At 45.9% G+C, this 18,018-nt stretch overlaps 1 long non-coding RNA gene across 1 annotated transcript; it reads right to left on the bottom strand.

The window, feature by feature from the left end:
* Nucleotides 1-471: 471 nt before the first annotated feature.
* Nucleotides 472-13,306, bottom strand: LOC145722958 (uncharacterized). Its single transcript, XR_014147537.1, has 4 exons — nt 12,871-13,306; nt 8,114-8,248; nt 6,442-6,537; nt 472-4,508 (listed from the first exon to the last, which is right to left on the bottom strand). It is a non-coding gene; the product is annotated as an uncharacterized LOC145722958 (long non-coding RNA).
* Between the last annotated feature and the right edge of the window lie 4,712 nt (nt 13,307-18,018).

Raw genomic sequence — 18,018 nt, 5'->3', positions numbered from 1 at the left:
ACAATGACTAACATCCCCTAATATTGCATTTGAGAATAACTGTGATGCAAGTTCTAGTACTTTTGGTAAAACCCTTTTCTATACACATATAAGTTTTAATTTTAATCTTTTTTACATAACTATGAACATAAGGTTATATAAATGCAACTACATAATGTATATATAAATTACATAAATTTATATATAATGCAACTAAAAACCCAATTTACTAATACTTTTCGGAGGATTCTGTGGGGTGTCTCCAGGGAGCCCAGTATCTCCAGAGACGATACCTGACAACGGCTATCAGCTCACAAAGTCCTCTTGATGTCCTTCGGGGCTGGATTGCACAACAAACAATGGTGATGCATTTCTTAAAAATTAGAACAGATTCTGGGAAATGGAGGACAAATTAGGGGAACGCAATACATTACTAACACAACTGATGTAACACAGCATGGGTCTAGGGAAGAAAACATAAATTAGAGTAAATAAGTTATTCTCATGTAACTTTATTTGGAAATAAGAGACTTATGAACATTAACATGCAAATTCATGTCAGATATGCAAATTGTGTCCAAATATATGTAAAATGTGCCCACATATATGCAAATTTGTTTTCTAAGCTAAGACCTCGGAAAACAAATATACATATATGTATGTGTATATTTTCTTTTTTAAATCGACAGTAATTCTGTCGCATGTCACAGTTTTCCCATTCGTGCCTTACCAGCTTGTCCTTTATACAGTGCTAAAGGCAGTTGAAACACCGGCAGGATACAGCGTCTGAAGTAAGCTACGGGGTCTGAGTGACCAAAAGACCACACACTGTTGGAGGTCTCAGGAACTCTGGACAGTCCCTGGAGGTGAGGTCTCTACACTCAGAGAGGGGGAACAAAGCAAGGTCGCAGATCATCCTTGTCCGTGGAGCTTCTTTCAAAGTAGACAGATGCCTTCTATCTGTCCAGGTTTGTTTGTGTACCATTCTGTTTGGCGGAGAGAGAGGGATGGGACAAGGGTTCAAGGTCCCTTGGCCTCTAAGAGTGGCAGAAGGCTCCAGATCAATCTGTTTTTCACTGGTGGGTGAATGAACCTAGGATTGATACACTGACAGGGAGGGTGTGGGAGGTGGAGGGAGGTAACATAGGAGGGGGATTGCTGAAGGGTGGGACGGAGGTAGAGGGGAATATTTCTGTTTCTGGTTAACACTTTGTACTGTATCATTATAGGGGGGAAAATGCAACCTTAAAACAGCTTCAACTAATTGTGAGGGGGGACATGTAAAATGATATGATACTGCTTGGCCTCTGGATAGTGCCCTGCTGTATTTCTACATGTGACATGTTATAAATAAGGCCCAAACCAAACCATAAAACTTGAAGAAAAAATGGGGAGGAGAGAAGCTGTTGTTCATGCCTAAAACCCACCCTGTGCACATGCAAAACAGATGAGCTAAGAGAGACCCAGCTCAAAATCATCTCTTCATAATGTAAATCTAAGAATGGTTTCCAGATGGAATCTGAGATACATAGCTTATCATTATATCAAGGAGTAGGCCCTCTTTTGACCACATCCAAATGAACCACCGAGCCACAAGTCTATGCATGGGCAAGTTTGGCTTTTTCAGTTTGCCTGGAACGTTCCTGGTCCTGCCACTGTGGTTCCCGGACTCTCCCCTGGGCTAGTCTTTGAGATTACGTTGAACGACTTGGAACCAGGCAACATTTCAGGCTTGTGACAATTCCAAACTTCTTCCTGCCTCGTGGTAGCATCCCTCCTGGCCACCTTCCTCATTTTATTTTCCCCAGGCTTGCCAAGTGGGACAGGAAATTACATCACAACATCATGTTGCCATCTCCAAAGTGTTAGGTTTCCCCCTTCCTCTCCAACCCTGAAATTGCAGAAAACTCTAAGTAGTGGTAACCTAGGCTGGTAAGCAGCGCTGGGAATTTAAGACAGATTGAGCATTGGAGAGCATGTAGAGACTTGGCTGCAAGTGACAGAAAGTCCAAAATGACAGGGGCTCAAACAATAAAGGAGCTTATCGATCTCTCCCGTAAAACCACAATGGAGGTAGACAGTCTATGGCTCACAGAGAGCCTTCCCAAAGTTGCAGAGACTCAGGATCTTTCCCTCACTGCTTCCATTTCTCAGCACAAGGTCGCTTAGCTCATCCAGCAGAGCTGGCTGCATTCTAGACATCATATCCATAGCCCAGCCAACAATTGTGATGGATTGTTTTTAATCCAGTGAATCACCCCTTCTGTGGCTACACACCTTTGAGATGTCAAGGACACTGCCTCTCCTTCCATCAAAACCAGGAGTCTATTTCTCCATCCTTGAATCCAGGTTGACCAATAAAGTTGGCAGAAGTAACGGTGTATGAATAAGGGCCTAGACCTTACAGAATCATGATGTTTCCTCTCTCTCTCCCCCTTGAAGCCCTGAGAACACCGTGTTGTGATAAAGCCCATCTAGCCCGTGGGAGAATGAGACTCTCCGTGGAGAAGAAGCGAGGAGCCCCAGCTGCCGGACATGACAATGAGGCCCTCTTAGATCTTGTGGCCCAACTAGGACATCCCATGAGATAAGCTAAGAAACCTCCCAACTCATGGAATGGCAAAAAATAATAAATTGTAGTGGTTTGGGCCACTAATTTTTGGAATGGATTGGTGCACAGCAATAGATAAGCTGAAAGAACAGTAAACAGAAGGCAAAGAAGAGACCAAAAGCATGTGCACTGTTATCTTTGATGGAACTGTACATAAGCTTCCAGGCAACATGGCTGTTTTTATGTTTGGGGCCACAGTCAGTTGCAAGGGGAGTTGAGGAGTGTGGTCTCTATCAGGGCTGCCTGGTGCCCAGCTCACAACAGTAGCAGCAATGACTATGGGGAGATCTGATATCAGGGTAAACAGTGAGCACTCTGAGATGGCGGGGAGAGTGGGAAATAGCAAATATACAGCATTTTCCATGAATATCACAGATCTTATTAAAGTTAGAAAGGTAATTTTAAGATTCTTTTTCCTTTGAAATTGAAATTCTCTCCAGCTCAGAATAAGAGAAGGTAAATGAGAACACCTTCCAAAAATATGCTACACCTCTGAGACATAAAAAGAACTCAGACCTGCCATCCAGAGGAAGGGAGGGTGGGAGGAAGGCACAACTTAGTGGTAAAGCTGAAGGTCACTGATGATGGGACCAATCATCCTCAGTCCATGATGGAAAACAAGCCGACACTTAGGTGACACATAGGGAAACATTTCTGGTACTCCAGGCTCTTAGATCCTGGAAGGGGTCAAAAAGTGATATTATTGGAATCTTTCTCTTGCTTTGTAAGACTTGGATAAGTTCTCAGCCGCCTTTGAGACTTTGAATTTCATTTCACCAAGTGCACTAGAGAGTGAACTGCAGAATTCTAGAGGTCTCTTTGAGCCTTTCACTCCCATGAAATAGAAAAGTCCATTTGTGAGTGTGTATGCAGGTCTATCATATGCCCAGCACAATCCTGGGCACTCTGGGGGAAAAAGAGGATAGGCATCTGCACTCAGAATGCTTATGATCTACTTAGAAAAGCACTTTTTAAAAAAAGATTTTATATATATTTATTTGAGCGAGAGAGAGCACAGTGGGGGGGCGAGGGGGGCGGGCAGAGGGAGAGGGAGAAACAGACTCCTCCCCACCACCACCATTAAGCAGAGAGCCTGACATGCAGAACTCAATCCTAGGACCTGACTGAGATCATGACCTGAGCTGAAGGCAGATGCTTAACCAACTGAACCACCCAGGCACCCCAAAAAGCCCTTTCTGTGGTTCTCAGCACACAAGCCCAAAGAAAGTTCTCAGAGTTGGGAGAGTTGTCCCAGCTCTCCTGCACATAGCCAAGTCATGACAATAAGTGAAGTTCTCTTCTTTTACAAGAAATATCTGCCCTCGGCACAGTCCCTCTTTACTCCAATAACCTGGAAGATCCCCTAATTTACCAGGCACCCCCTAACTTTGGGGCACATGAAGACCTTTCAGGGGTACAGTGTGGATAGTCTTAAAAGAATCAACTTTCAGATTTTCAGTTTCCATATGTGCTCTTTCCTAAAGCGGTCGGGCTAAGAAGGTGCTGGAGTTCCCTATAGCCTTTCTTCACTTTGTGAAAGAAAGGCATGCCCCTCCACTCTTACACATCTTACCATGATTCATTATCCTATGATGGGAAAACTTCAGGGCAGCCAACAAAAGGGAAGCCTCCTAGGATGAGTAATAAAGGTTCTGTCCCCCCACAGGGATTTCGGGATTTCCCTGGTTTAGACATTCACTCCTTTGCTTGTTAAGGGAAAGCCCATTATTTAAACTGGATATTTGGCCCATTTGGGGATGTCTGAATTCACTTAGATGGTACAGCAGAGAAATGGGAATAAAAACAGCTTTTCATCGACAGACATCTCTTCTACGTTGTCCCCTCTGTCAAAGAAGGAAAGAGAGAAAGAGAAGGGGGAGAAAGAGAGGAAGAAAAATCACTGTTGTTGAGGTTAGTCCTATGAGAAAAAAATCAAGAAGAACATCGGTAAGAATTATTTAATGCTAAAAAATACTTTTTTCTTCACATTTTCAAATGCAAGAAATTCTTTGCAGCTATTCTTAAGACTTATCCCCAGGAGGTATCATTAGCTGAGAAGAAAAGCACATTCAAATAGCTAAAGCCATATAATAACTATTGGTCATTTTAACTGTAACTGGAATGTCCAAGATACATTAGCTAAAGCCCTAAGATCAAAGTTTCATGTGATTTCTTTCAGATTTGCTGTGTTGTTTAGTAAAATAGTTTAAAACATCTTCTTACCAATTTGATAATTAAGATCTTATTCCAGAATAGGGAATAGAATACTTTCTAACTGATTCTATGAGGCCAGCATTACCCTAATATCCAAACCAGAAAAACACACTATAAGAAAACCACAGACCAATATCTCTCAAAAACGTAGATGCAAAAATCCACACCAAAATATTAGCAAATCGAATCCAACAATGTATAAAAAGAATTATACACTCAACCAAGTGGGATTCATCCAGGCATGAAAGGCTTGTTCAACAATTCAAAAAATAATTAATGTCACCATCAACAGACTAAAAGAGAAAAATTGCACAATCTTATCAATAGATACAGAAAAAGCGTTTGACAAAATCCAACACCCATCCATGATTTTTAAAAACCTCAGTGAACTGGGAATAGAGGGGAACTTCCTCAACTTGATAAATAGTCCTACAAAATTCCTACAGCTAACAGCATACTTAATGATGAGAAATTCAAAGCTTTCCCACAAAGATCAGGAACAAGAAAATGATGTCCCCTCTTACCACTCCTTTTCAACATCATACTAGAAGTCCTAGCTAATGCAACAAGGCAAGAAAAGGAAATAAAAAGTATCCAAATTGGTAAGGAAGAAATAAAATTGTCTTCATTTGCAGATGACATGATTATCTATGCAGAAAATCTGAAAGAATTGACAAAAAACCAACCAAACAAAAAATTCCTATGCAATTATATGAGTTATCTATGTGTGTGTATATGTATGTATATATATATATACACATATATAAAGAACTAACATGCAATTATGTAAAAGTCAATCACTTGCCTATATACCAGCAATGAACAAGTGAAATTTGAAATTAAAAACATAATGCCGTTTACATGAGCACCCCCCAAAATGAAATACTTAGTATAAATCTAACAAAATATTCTCCCTATAATGTGACTTTGAAGTTCTTCACATCAGAGCTGATTGTATTTTCCCACCCTTAAGTATGGGCTGGTCTTGGGACTTGCTTTGGCCAGTGGAATGTGGCAGAAGTGACAATGAGTCCATCTGGAAGCTATGCATGAGAGGCTTTGTTTGGTCATAACCACTCTTGGGATCCTGCCCAGCAGCCCCAGGAAGAAGCCCAGGAGAGCTCACCGGAGAGCTAGAAACCATGTGCACCAGACACAGGGCATCCCAGCTGACCAGATGGCTGGCTCCGGACCTGTGAGCCATCCCACCCATGCCAGCTGACCCCTTCTAGAACAACTCAGCCAGCCCACAGACTCTTGAGCTTATTGTTTACAGCCTGTGACTATTTGTTACACACCATTCTTGAGGCAAGAGAAAGCTAATATATCTTCTTTTGACAAATTCTCTACTATTTATTGTGATGCTAACTCAATTCGTGGGGGGGGGTCTTTTTAACATTTAGCCACTTGCCATAGGAAATAAAACAAATATGACATTGCAATTTGCACACACAGACTTGATAATTAGGAGACCAATAAAAGACTTTCAAACATAAAAACATATTACATTAGGATAAAAATCTGAGAAGAAATAAAATAGAAAATGGAATTCAAAGAGGAAAAAAGGAAGATGAAAAATGTCTGAATGTTAACGATAACAGTTCATGTGATTTAAAATGCAACAGGTATAAGGGCACCTGGTTGAGTCAGTCGGAAGAGTGAGCAACTCTTGATCTTGGGGTCGTGAGTTCAGGCCCCATGTTGGGTGGAAAGATTACTTAAATAAATAAAAACTTAAAAAAAAAAGAAAAGGAAGATTAAAATGCAACAAATATCAAATCATTACAGCATTTAAATTCCATTTGGCCCATATTTTAAAGACATGTAACATTTTTACTTTAAAATGTCAACATTTTACAATATGCCAAAAATTACATCCTTGGCAACTATTTGAACTTACGATAAAAAAAAAATTGTCATAAGGTGTTGACTTACAAACATCGGGGAGGGTTTTTTTCAAAATTCCTTTAGGAGGTACGCAAGCTAAACTTCTTGGCAACTGCTCTTCTAGAAAACCCACTTGTATAGTCCCTATTTAGCAGGTGAAATGTATCTATTGTGTATCTCATGTAGCTCTCTGTGTGGATGTGTAAATATAATCTTATATGCATGACATTCTTAGGCACCTATGCATACAGATTTATATCGATGTGTCATTTTAGCCAGAGCTATGTATTTCTATTTAAATGTATAATTTCTCTGTGGCCCATCAGCCGCACCTGCTATATCTTTTCATTTTCTTGAATAGAGATGGAATGACTCTTGGTACCGGAGATTGAAGGAAAAGGAGAGCATAGGAGCCCAGCTGGGAAGCAGAACAAGGTTATGGAAACAGAAGGGGTTTATTCCCTCAGAAGATGCTGGGATGCACGTGAACAAAAGATCTCAGTCCACAATATTTGTAATTTGTATCTGGTTGTGCATAAGACCGACAAAGTTCCATACTTTTAAGGAACTTATATTCCAGTAGGTGTCCAGAAATCCAAAATGGAGACACACAAACAGTTCTGGAAGCCCCACCAGAGAGACTCTAGATTAAAGTTAGGGAGGACTCTGTTCCCCAGTAGTTGCTGTTCCATGCCTCTGAACCTCTCAGCACATGCTATTCTCTGCTGAGAATGTTCTTATCTCTTCTTATTATATTTCATTTTATTTATTGGAGTAGATAATATATTTACATCGTTCAAAAATCAAAATGATAAAGATTAAGGAGGGCATGTGATGTGATGAGCACTGGGTGTTACACGCAACTGATGAATTATTGAACACTACATCTGAGACTAATGATGTACTCTATGTTGGCTAATTGAATTTAAATTTAAAAAAAAAAAGATAACAAATGATTGAGAAGGCTTGCTCGCACTCTGACCTGATCCTCTCCTTTCCCACTACCTACCCCCCTCCCTACTGGGGAATAATCACTTTTATTTATTCTTTATCTTTCTAATCTTTCTGCAAATACAGGAAATATGGATATATACTCTCTCTCCCCCTCACTTTCCTTAAACAAAATGTAACCAATATATATGCTCAATGCTCATTGCTTCTTTTTTTTTTCTTCACTTAATAGCATATTCTGGAGAGTTTTTTCCAGCAGTGCACAGACAGCAACCCCTTTCTGTTTCCGGCTGTGTAGTATTTCACTGTAGGGAGGTTCATAGATTATCCAGCCCTCTGTAGATGGACACATGGGTTCCAGAATTCCACTCCTATAAGCAATACATCCTTCCATACTTGTGCAGGCGCTTCTGGGAGATAAATTCCCAGAAGTGTTGCCCCACCTTTCCTTCCTGGCAAACTCTTACTCACCTTTTGACACCCACGGCCCAGGAAGCCAGAAATAAGAAGAGGCTTGCCCAGAGAGCTACAGAAGTATGTCTGCTTTCTCTATTAGCTGGGAGCATCTTAAGGGTCTGGATCCCTCTTTGTTCACCCTCTACACTCCTGTGAATAAAAAACAATGTTCAAACTTGGGTTTCTTAAGAAACTCTGGAAAGACAGTCTCTAGAAGAGAAGTAAACCCTTTCTCTAGGTACCAATTAGTGCTTACCACTATGAAATCTGTATTTGTATCTAAAAATTAGAAACCCAAACAGTGAAGAAATTCAGAACACACAGCAAATCCTAATGACCCACTCTTCTAGCTACAATTCATTCCTTAAGCTCATGTCTTAAAGCATGAGCTTAAGATAAAAATCTTAAATATGGATGCATAAACTACATTTTGAATGTTCTTATATTGTGATATTAATGGAAGTTATCAAATGATCAAGTAAATAAGAGAAAATACACAATACAGCTCTATAGTTATCTCAGCATAGAGAGACAAAGTATGAACAAACAAACATGGGGACTCTGTCTATATAATAATAATAGCTAATATACATCAAATATTTACTATGTGTCCAATCACTGTTCTGTTTTGAAATGTATTTCTCATTTAATGGTCTCTAAAAAAAAAAAAACTGCACAATTATTATTATTCCCAGTTTATAAATTTGGAAACTGAGGCACAGATAGGTTAAGAATCTTGTCACACAGCTAGCAAGCAGCGGAGCTGGAATTTGAAGCAATCAGTCCAACTGGAGAGTCCATGTCCTTTTTTTCAACACTGTTTGTTCTTGCGTGTGAGTGTGTGTGTGTGTGTGTACTTTCCATGGTAGATTAGTTATGAGTGGGTTCATAAGTTTCAGAAAATCTAAAATAACTGGTTTGTTACAAATACAAGTTGGTACGTCTCCCACAGTAAAGAAGACAGGTAAGCAGACCAGACTTGTAACAATGGCCACAAACCTCAGGAGCCCAGGCTCCTTATCAACATAGAGCTTCTGCATTATAGCCCAAAATGTCTACTGCGCTCCAAACACCACATCCACATTCCAGCCTATGGCAAGAAAGAAGTGAAAATAAGAGTGTACCCCCTCTCTTGACTACTACTTCCCAGAAGTTGATCATGGTATTTCCACTTTTAGTTCAATGTCCACAGTTTTACCCCCTGGCCACACCTAGTCCCAAGGAAGGTTGGGGAGAGGAGCCCTTGTTCCATGGAAAGGCATGCTAAAAACACTGGTTTTCAGTACTAAGGAAAAAGCGCAAGGTGGATACTAAGGAATAACTAGCAAATTCTACCACACACAGGAACTGAGAAGCATAAAACCATGGAATTCCAGTGTGAAAAAGAGTGTTTTAAATTATCTAATAAAAATACTTCTCTGATGCTTAAGTACTCCTGTCCATTGGTGTCCCCCCGCATCACCCCCATAAAAAGAGGCCTGAGGCAACCCATTTGACGTTTGGACAACGTTTCCCTCAGTCCAGCTCACATCCAACTGGCCCTATGTCAGCCTCTCAAAACTAAGCCCAGTTGCCCTGATAATTCAGGTATTTGGAGAGAGCTATGCAACCCCCACCACCCCCAGACTCCTCCAAGTGCCCTCTGTGCTTCCAACACTCCTTTTCTGTCACCTTCCCAGGGTGCTCACAGCACTCTCTAGGTGTCTAATCCAGACCTGGACGTGAAGTCCTGGGTGTGGCCTCGCAGAGTCAGAGGAGGATTACAACTATCAGATAATTGGCATCCGTGAATATACTTCTAGAACGGCTTCTCAGATTGCTTTAGGATTTTTGACGATGGCTTTACACTTTTCACTCAGGTGGTGTTTATCACCTACTCAAGCTACATATCCCCAATTTAATCTTTGCAGTTGATTTTTTGGCTTTGACATAGAACCTTATATGGCTCCCTATTTACCTTCTCTTAGGGATAGGGCCTCTTGGCTTGCACCTACAGAGATAGTTTTAAATCCTGAGTCTATCCATCCACAAATCATCTATCCCTCCCACCTCCATCTGTAATGTGGGTAATAACTCTCCGTAGCTTCACCTCTGTCAAGGAGCAGAACATTGCCCAGGGCAGGGCCAAGGTCAGTGCTACATGATATACCCCTGAAATCCTCCCTCTGGGTGACTTTGATCCATTAAGCAGCCCTTTCTGTGGCAACAAGGAAAACCGGTTTGGGTGTCTGTTGCCGCCCCGGTGACATCCAAGCAGGAGCTAAGAGCCCCTGGGACTTGGCTTTTGGCAGCATCTGCTACCAGAGCTTTTCCTTCAACAGTCAGAAGACTTCCCAAGCCCTCTGGCGTCCGGATCCAGCGGTTGGGAGACAGCATTCATTCGTGTATCTGTGCGTTCATTGTCCGTTTGTAAAACACCTATTGTGGTCCTCTATGAGCCAGGATGCTACTGTCTGAGAATAAAGGTCAACAGGCACAATACCTGCCCTCAAGGACCTTCTCTGCCTGATGGAAAGTAAGCGTACAGCCAGGAGGACTCTATTATGACTCAAGTCAGGCCATGCCATTCCTCTGCTCAGTACCCTACACGGATTCTCATGCCTCTCAGACAAAGGCCAAGGCCCTTCTCAAGACCCTCACTGCCCTCCCCCCACTTGCCCCCTCCCACCCTCCTCCTCTCTCCACTTTCTCTCCCCTCCAGCCACACCAGCCTGGTCTTCCAACACACCAGACAGATGTGCCCTTGCCTTCCATCTTTGTATTTATGTTTCCTTGGTCTAGAATGCTCTTCCCCCAAATACCTACATGGCTTCGTCCCTCCCTTCCTTCAAGCCTTTACCCAAAACCACCTACACAATGAGGCCATCTTTGGTCACCCCATCTAGAATGTCAGTACTCCCAGAGTATTTCATTTCCTCCTGCCTGATTTATTTTTTCACCTGACGGTATCTTCCTCTCTAATATTCCTAGCCTACTTTTTAATCTTGTTTCATTTCTATTTCCTCCACTAGCCTGTAAGCCTCTGGGAGCATCAGGGAGCTTTGTATTTTTTATTTATTTTTTTTAAATATTTTTTTAAAGATTTTATTTATTTATTTGAAAGAGAGAGAGACAGAGCACAACCAGGGGGAGAGGCAGAGGGAGAGGGAGAAGCAGACTCCCCTCTGAGCAAGGAGCCCAATGTGGGGCTCGATCCCAGGACCCCGGGATCATGACCTGAGCCGAAGGCAGCCGCTTAACCAACTGAGCCACCCAGGCATCCCCCAATTTTTTTTAAAATCCAGACCTCTTAGTCGAGTGACTGATCTGTAGAATGAATGCATGCATGAATGAATATGCAATGTCAATATAACATGGTGTGTCTTATAAAGGAGGAATTCTGGAGAGCCACGAAAGCACATAGAAAAGGCTCCTAATCCAGTCTTGAGAAGTCGAGTGGCTTTCCTGAGAACTGTGGAATGAGAGCAGGCCAGGCGAGGAGCAGAGAGAAAGGTCATTCCAGGAAGAGGAAACAACTCGATCCTGGGAGGGAGGCCCAGGCGCCTGGGGAATGTGATGTGCTTGGAAGCCACATGTAGTCAAACATGGCATGGGAGCATAAGGAGGGCTCGAACCTGGCAGAAGCTTCCAGCAAACCATGCAAAGGTGTTCAGAATCCATCCAGAAAACTCAAGGAGCCAAAGAAGCAAATGGCAAAGTGCCATCACCAGATGGGTATTTTAGGAACACCAGAGTGCAGAAAACGGGTTGGAGGGGGAGCCGGACAGGGGACAAGGACAGCAGTTGCAAAGATGGTTCAATAATCCCATTGAAAGAAGATAAGGATGAATTAGGGCAGGGGCTGGCAAACGTTTTCTGTGAAGGGCCAGAGAGTAAATATGGGGGGCATATTCAACTCTGCCATCGAAGCCAAAAATTAGTGAGGTGGAGTATGCCAATGAAGGGGCGTGGCTATCTTCCCAGACAACCTTATTTACAAGCCAGACCCGGCCTGCAGGCTGTAGGTCACTGACTCCTGAACTGGGCGTAATAGAGAGAAGGGGATGTAAGAATGATGCAGAGGTAGAGCCAGGAGAACTGGGGGTTAACTGGCTGTGGGTGGGGGCGGGGAGAAGGAGGGCCTCCAGGACTCCCAGCGCCCAGCGCACACCCCCAGGAGAACAGGCTGACCCTGGGTCCACCTAGGCGGATCTCTGTATTCTATTTCCAATCTGAAAGACCCCAAGAACTCAGTGCAAAGTTGTGCAACGGTCCAGAGAAGAGCAATCAAAATTGGAATGATGGGGAGAAAGGTCTCCCTGGGCCTTGAATTTAGGGATTCCTCCCACCCATGCCTTACAGCAACAGCAACGACTGACCTTGCCGTCCTCCTCGGAAACAACTCCCTTCACCTGTCGCCCACAGGCTGCTTTTTCACCCTCCTCTGCCAGGTCCCCTCGGTGATGCCCCCCGTTCTCCCTCCCACCTGAAGCCTCTCCAAGGCGGATAATACTGCGGGAAGGCAGCTCAGTGAGCCCCGCTGAGAATCAGAAAGTGTCCAGGTGCAGGTGTGGGGGGCGGGGGAGACAGTTGCCAGAGAACAGGGTATCCCTGGAGGTGAGAGTGGTGTAAGAGGGAGAACTAGGGTGCGGCTCCTGGGTCTTTCCAGAGATGAGGAGATGCTAAATTCACTAAAGGATGCACAGAAGACAGCCGAGGTAAAATAGCAATAATAACGATAAAGTAAAACCAGCTGCCAAGTGACCAAGCAAAGGGCTCCATGTGTGACTTACTCCCCCAGTGGTGGGTGGTCCGCCTTCGCCTAGGAGGCAGGCAGGCATGTCCTTGAGCAGTGGACAGGAAGCAGGAAGAAGGCACATCTCCAGAAGTGGCTCCTTTTCAACAGTTTTAAAGGTCATGTGCTAACCTGACAGTTGCCAGGCCTCTGATGAAAACGCTCACAGGACGCATTGTGCAAGTGAGCTCTGGAGACCCACAGCTCCGTGGGCAGAGGACGGCCTTGGATGGGGGCCTGCTCCCTGCCACGCCAGGCATGGCTGCCGCCCCCCACTTCCCTGGGCCGCCCCCCGACCCCGCGGCCCTACCGCCCCCAGGTCAGAGCCCGGCCAGAAGACAGATGGCAGAGGGGCACTGAACGGGCAGCGGTGAGCGGAACCGGGCCCTGCGCCAACCACCAGCGGCCGGGCGACTTCTCAGAGCAGGTAGTATGACAGCGACGCAGCGGGCCCGCCCGTGACTTGTGGCCCACAGTGGGCTTTAGGGATTGCAGGAGCAGGCCCAGCCTCAGATGACCTTTCCCCACTGGCAGGGCGCTGGGCGGGCACGGACGGCTGCCCGCACACACGGCAAGTCTGCACGTGGTTAGAGTGTAAATGTGCACCACGGATTTGAAAATACAGAGAGGAGTAAAACCAGACTCTCTGCTTGTCTTGGATCCATTCTGTGCTGTACAGGGTTCAAAAGGAACTTACGGTGCCTGAAGGGGCCATCTGCCCCAGCCCCAGCCTCAGGGCCCGCAGGCTGAGAACTTCTGCCAGGCCCACTGCACCCGCAGCCTCGGCTCCCTCCCCCACCCCACCCCCTGCACCTGGCCCTCCTCCTCCTCCTCTCCCTCCTCCTCTCTCAGGCTGCTCTACCTGCACGGAGCTCCCTCCCGGCCTGACAGCCAGGGGCCTCCTCCATCATCCAGTCTGTCCTACAGCCTGGATCTGCCGGGCTCCCGAGAGGCGGGGAGCAGATCCAGCCGAGCAGGGCTTCTTCCCAACAGCTGAGGAAAGGCTGGAAGCTACATGGTACTGCTACACACACACACACACACACACACACACACACACACACACACTCCATACATACGGACAAACACATACACACGGGGACACACACACGGCCACACACACACACACACACATACACATGCACATATACATACGCATACATAACACAGCCACACACATATACACAGACATATAAACACACATATATACGTACACACACACTCTCTACATACATACACATACGGACAAACATACACATGGGGACACACACACGGCCACACACATACACATACACACATGCACATATACATACGCATACATAGAACGGCCACACACATATACACAGACATATAAACACACATATATACGTACACACACACACACTCTCTACATACATATACATGCGGACAAACATACACACGGCCACACACACACACACACACATACACATGCACATATACATACGCATACATAACACGGCCACACACATATACACAGACATATAAACACACATATATACGTACACACACACACTCTCTACATACATATACATGCAGACAAACATACACACGGGGACACACACACGGCCACACACACATACACATACACACATGCACATATACATATGCATACATAACACGGCCACACACACATACACATACACATACATGCATGCACATACACATACACATACATAACATGGACACACATACACATACACACATGCACATATACATACGCATACATACATGCACACATATACACAGACACACATGTATGCATAGACATACATGTGCGTGCACACACATATACACACATATGCGTACACAGACACACAAGGCCCATGTACACACATATACACATACACACATAATACACAGAAACACGGGCACACATACACATACACACACAGACATACATACACACATATACACGGAGACACACATGGGGACACACACACACACACGAACCCTTCTAGTTCTAACCTGTGCCCACATCTGGCTGGCCCGGGGGTGACTGATCGAGACCCCGCATGCACTTCCACCGAGACGTCCCCGCAGACCCTGTGTCCCATGACTCCAGGGGCCCCGTGCGCATGTCCGAACGCGCCATCTCGGGGGCGGCCGGGCCCCAGCCTGGGGTCGGTTTGTGTGGCTTCTCCAAACTCCGCCTGCTTCCCACTGGTGTTCGGTAACTCACAGGAGCTCAGTAACAAGCAGAGAATTGTACCCGGACGACGAACCCAGACAGCCGCCGCCGCCTTCCCCTCCTCCACCCAGGAGGATGTGCTTCCGGTTCACGCAGGGGAAGCTTCTGGAATGGGCAGGGCTCCCGGGGCTGACCCGAGCTCCGCGGCTCCGACGAGCTGTAGCAGCGTCAGGTGGAGGTCAGGGCCTGCGCTGGCACGGCGTGAGGGCTGGGACAGTGTCAGGGTCACCGGGCCCCGCTAGCCCCCAGGCCGATCTCGGAGCCACCCAGCAAACGGCGTGAGGCCGGGCGAGGCCGGGGCCGGGCATCGGCAGGCCTGGCCGGACCACCCTGTGGGGCTCCTTCTGTCCGGGCCCCCTTGCTGAGCGAGCCAGCCGGGGTAGGAGCGGAAAGCAGGCCGCCTGGCCAGAACCGGGGCTCCGGCTGACGGGGGGAGGACGCCAGACCCCGGCTTGTGCTGGAGCAGACCCCTCACAGCCGCTCCCTTGAGAGCGCGTGCAGCCTGAGCCGGACAGACCGGGATCCCGCCCAGGCTGGAAAGTGCACGCTCGACCCCACAGCGGGTCCTCAACAAACCTCATCCACAAAGCAAGACCGCTGCGGTTTGATGCAGTGATCGCACGCTGTCTGTGAACAGTAAAGCGGGGTGACGACAGCCCTAACCTGAACGTGTGCCGCAGGGCACGGGGGACGGTGGCTGCCCTGCGGGGCGGCGGGACCTGGGTCTGAGGAAGGACTCTCTTGGCCCTAAAAGACCAAAGACCTCACAGACCCAGAGCCAGCATCTTCCTCCCCGTCCTTTGAAGAGAACACACGTAAAAAGTGAAAGAAAGAAACTCAAGACTTTCCCCTTTCCATTTAGAACCACTGAAGCCCACTTAGGGTCTCAAATCTAGAACAGAGCTTATCCGTAGTTTCTCTAAACCAGGGCTTCTGTTGAGACAGGGTGAGTGGGAAGAGAGACTATCCCTCCTCCCCTATCTAGCCTGTGGCTGCAGAGTGCTCCCCCTGCACTTTCCCACGCACTCACGCATACGCTCACACGTGTTCTTACACACACACACATAGTCACACCCACACACACTTCCTCACGCGCTCACACATGTTCACACCCACATACTTGTGCACACATGGTCACACTCGCACATGTTCACACTTACACGTTTCCACACTCTCACACGCTCTCAGCTCCCACTCTCACTCTCACACACCCTGATCAATGGGCGACGCTGCTGCGGACTGATGAGAACAGTAGCGACATTTGCCCCTTGATTCCACGGAATAAGTCAACCATTAATCTACGGCCAAAACAAAAGCGCAGGTGTGGTTAAAAGCACAAATGCCACGACCAGGCCAGGAAGGCGTGGGGCCCTCTTGGTCTGCCAGCCTCTTGCCTCACTCGGAGGGCAGCTACAGCCCTAAACATTGCTCATCTGCACATCACGCACCCGCTGATATTGACTGAGCCATCAAATCCGTGGTCATGTGTGAGACCAGCAGCCCACAGGATGCCCTTGTCCTCAGAGCATGAACCTAAAACTTAAGTAGAGGGAACAGCTTAACAAGGAAGGATATTCTTTTTTTTTTTTTTTAAGATTTTATTTATTTATTTTTAGGGACGCCTGGGTGGCTCAGTTGGTTAAGTGTTTGCCTTCGGCTCAGGTCATGATCCCAGGGTCCTGGGATCGAGTCCAGAATCCAGCTCAGCGGGGAGTCTGCTTCTCCCTCTGCCTGCCACTCCTCGTGCTTGTGCTCACTCGCTCTCTCTGACAAATAAAATCTTTTTAAAAAAAAAAGATTTTGTTTATTTTTAGAGAGAGAGAAAGAGAGTGTGTGTGTGTGCGCACAAGGTGGGGAGGGGCAGAGGGAGAGAGAGAGAAAGAGAATCTCAAGCAGACTCAATCAACACTGAGCACAGAGCCCGACACAGGACTCCATCCCAGGACCCTGAGATCATGGCCTGAGCCAAAATCAAGAATCATGTTCAACCAGTGAAGCCACCCAGGCACCCCAAGGAAGGACATTCCGACACATGCTACAACATAGAGGAACCTTGAACACATGGTGCTAAGGGAATATAAACAGTCACATCAGGACAAATTCTGGATGATTCCATTTATACTAGGCCCCTAGAGTCGTCAAATTCACAGAGACAGAAAGTAGAAGGGTGGTTGCCAGGGGCTGGGGGAGGCGGGAGGGGTCAGTGTTTAATGGGCGCAGTTTCAATTTTGCAAGATGAGAAAGTTCTAGAGAAGGACAGTGGTGATGGTTGCACAACAGTGTTAATGTACTTAATGCCACTGAACTGCACACTTCGAAACGGTTAAAATGGTAAATTTTGCTTATGTGTATTTTACCACAATTTAAAAAAAAATTTAAATTAGAGAGACCACATCATCCCACCAGATGAAGAGGTAAACAGTGCGGTGTGGACCATGAGCTTCCCTGAGGTTTCAGAATTCAGGGAAGTCTTCAAGGAAGAGGAAGAGCTCCCGTGGCTACCCACCCCCTTCTTAATAAGCTGTAAAGTGCTGGCAAAACGGACAATCCAGGCCAGTGCAGTGTAAAGGCTGTTTTAAACTCCAGAAAGCTCCAGTCACCAAGGCATAGCAGGGTATGGTGGGCGTGACCGTATAACATATATTCCAAGACCCAGTTCTTTTTTTTTTTATTTTTTTTAAAGATTTTATTTATTTATTTGACAGAGAGAGATACAGCTAGAGAGGGAACACAAGCAGGGGGAGTGGGAGAGGGAGAAGCAGGCTTCCTGCTGAGCAGGGAGCCCGATGCGGGGTTCAATCCCAGGACCCTGGGATCATGACCTGAGCCGAAGGCAGTTGCTTAACCAACTGAGCCACCCAGGCGCCCCATCTCTATACATTTTTTAAGTTTTGTTTTATTTAAATTTTTAAACATCTTTAACACTAAAAAAAAAAA

The sequence above is a fragment of the Leptonychotes weddellii genome, chromosome 8 (genome assembly GCF_054177405.1).
Source record: "Leptonychotes weddellii isolate Sample4059 chromosome 8, ASM5417740v2, whole genome shotgun sequence".
NCBI lineage: Eukaryota > Metazoa > Chordata > Mammalia > Carnivora > Phocidae > Leptonychotes > Leptonychotes weddellii.
Note: the sequence above shows the minus strand (reverse complement) of the source record. Positions and strands in the feature narration are given on the sequence as shown.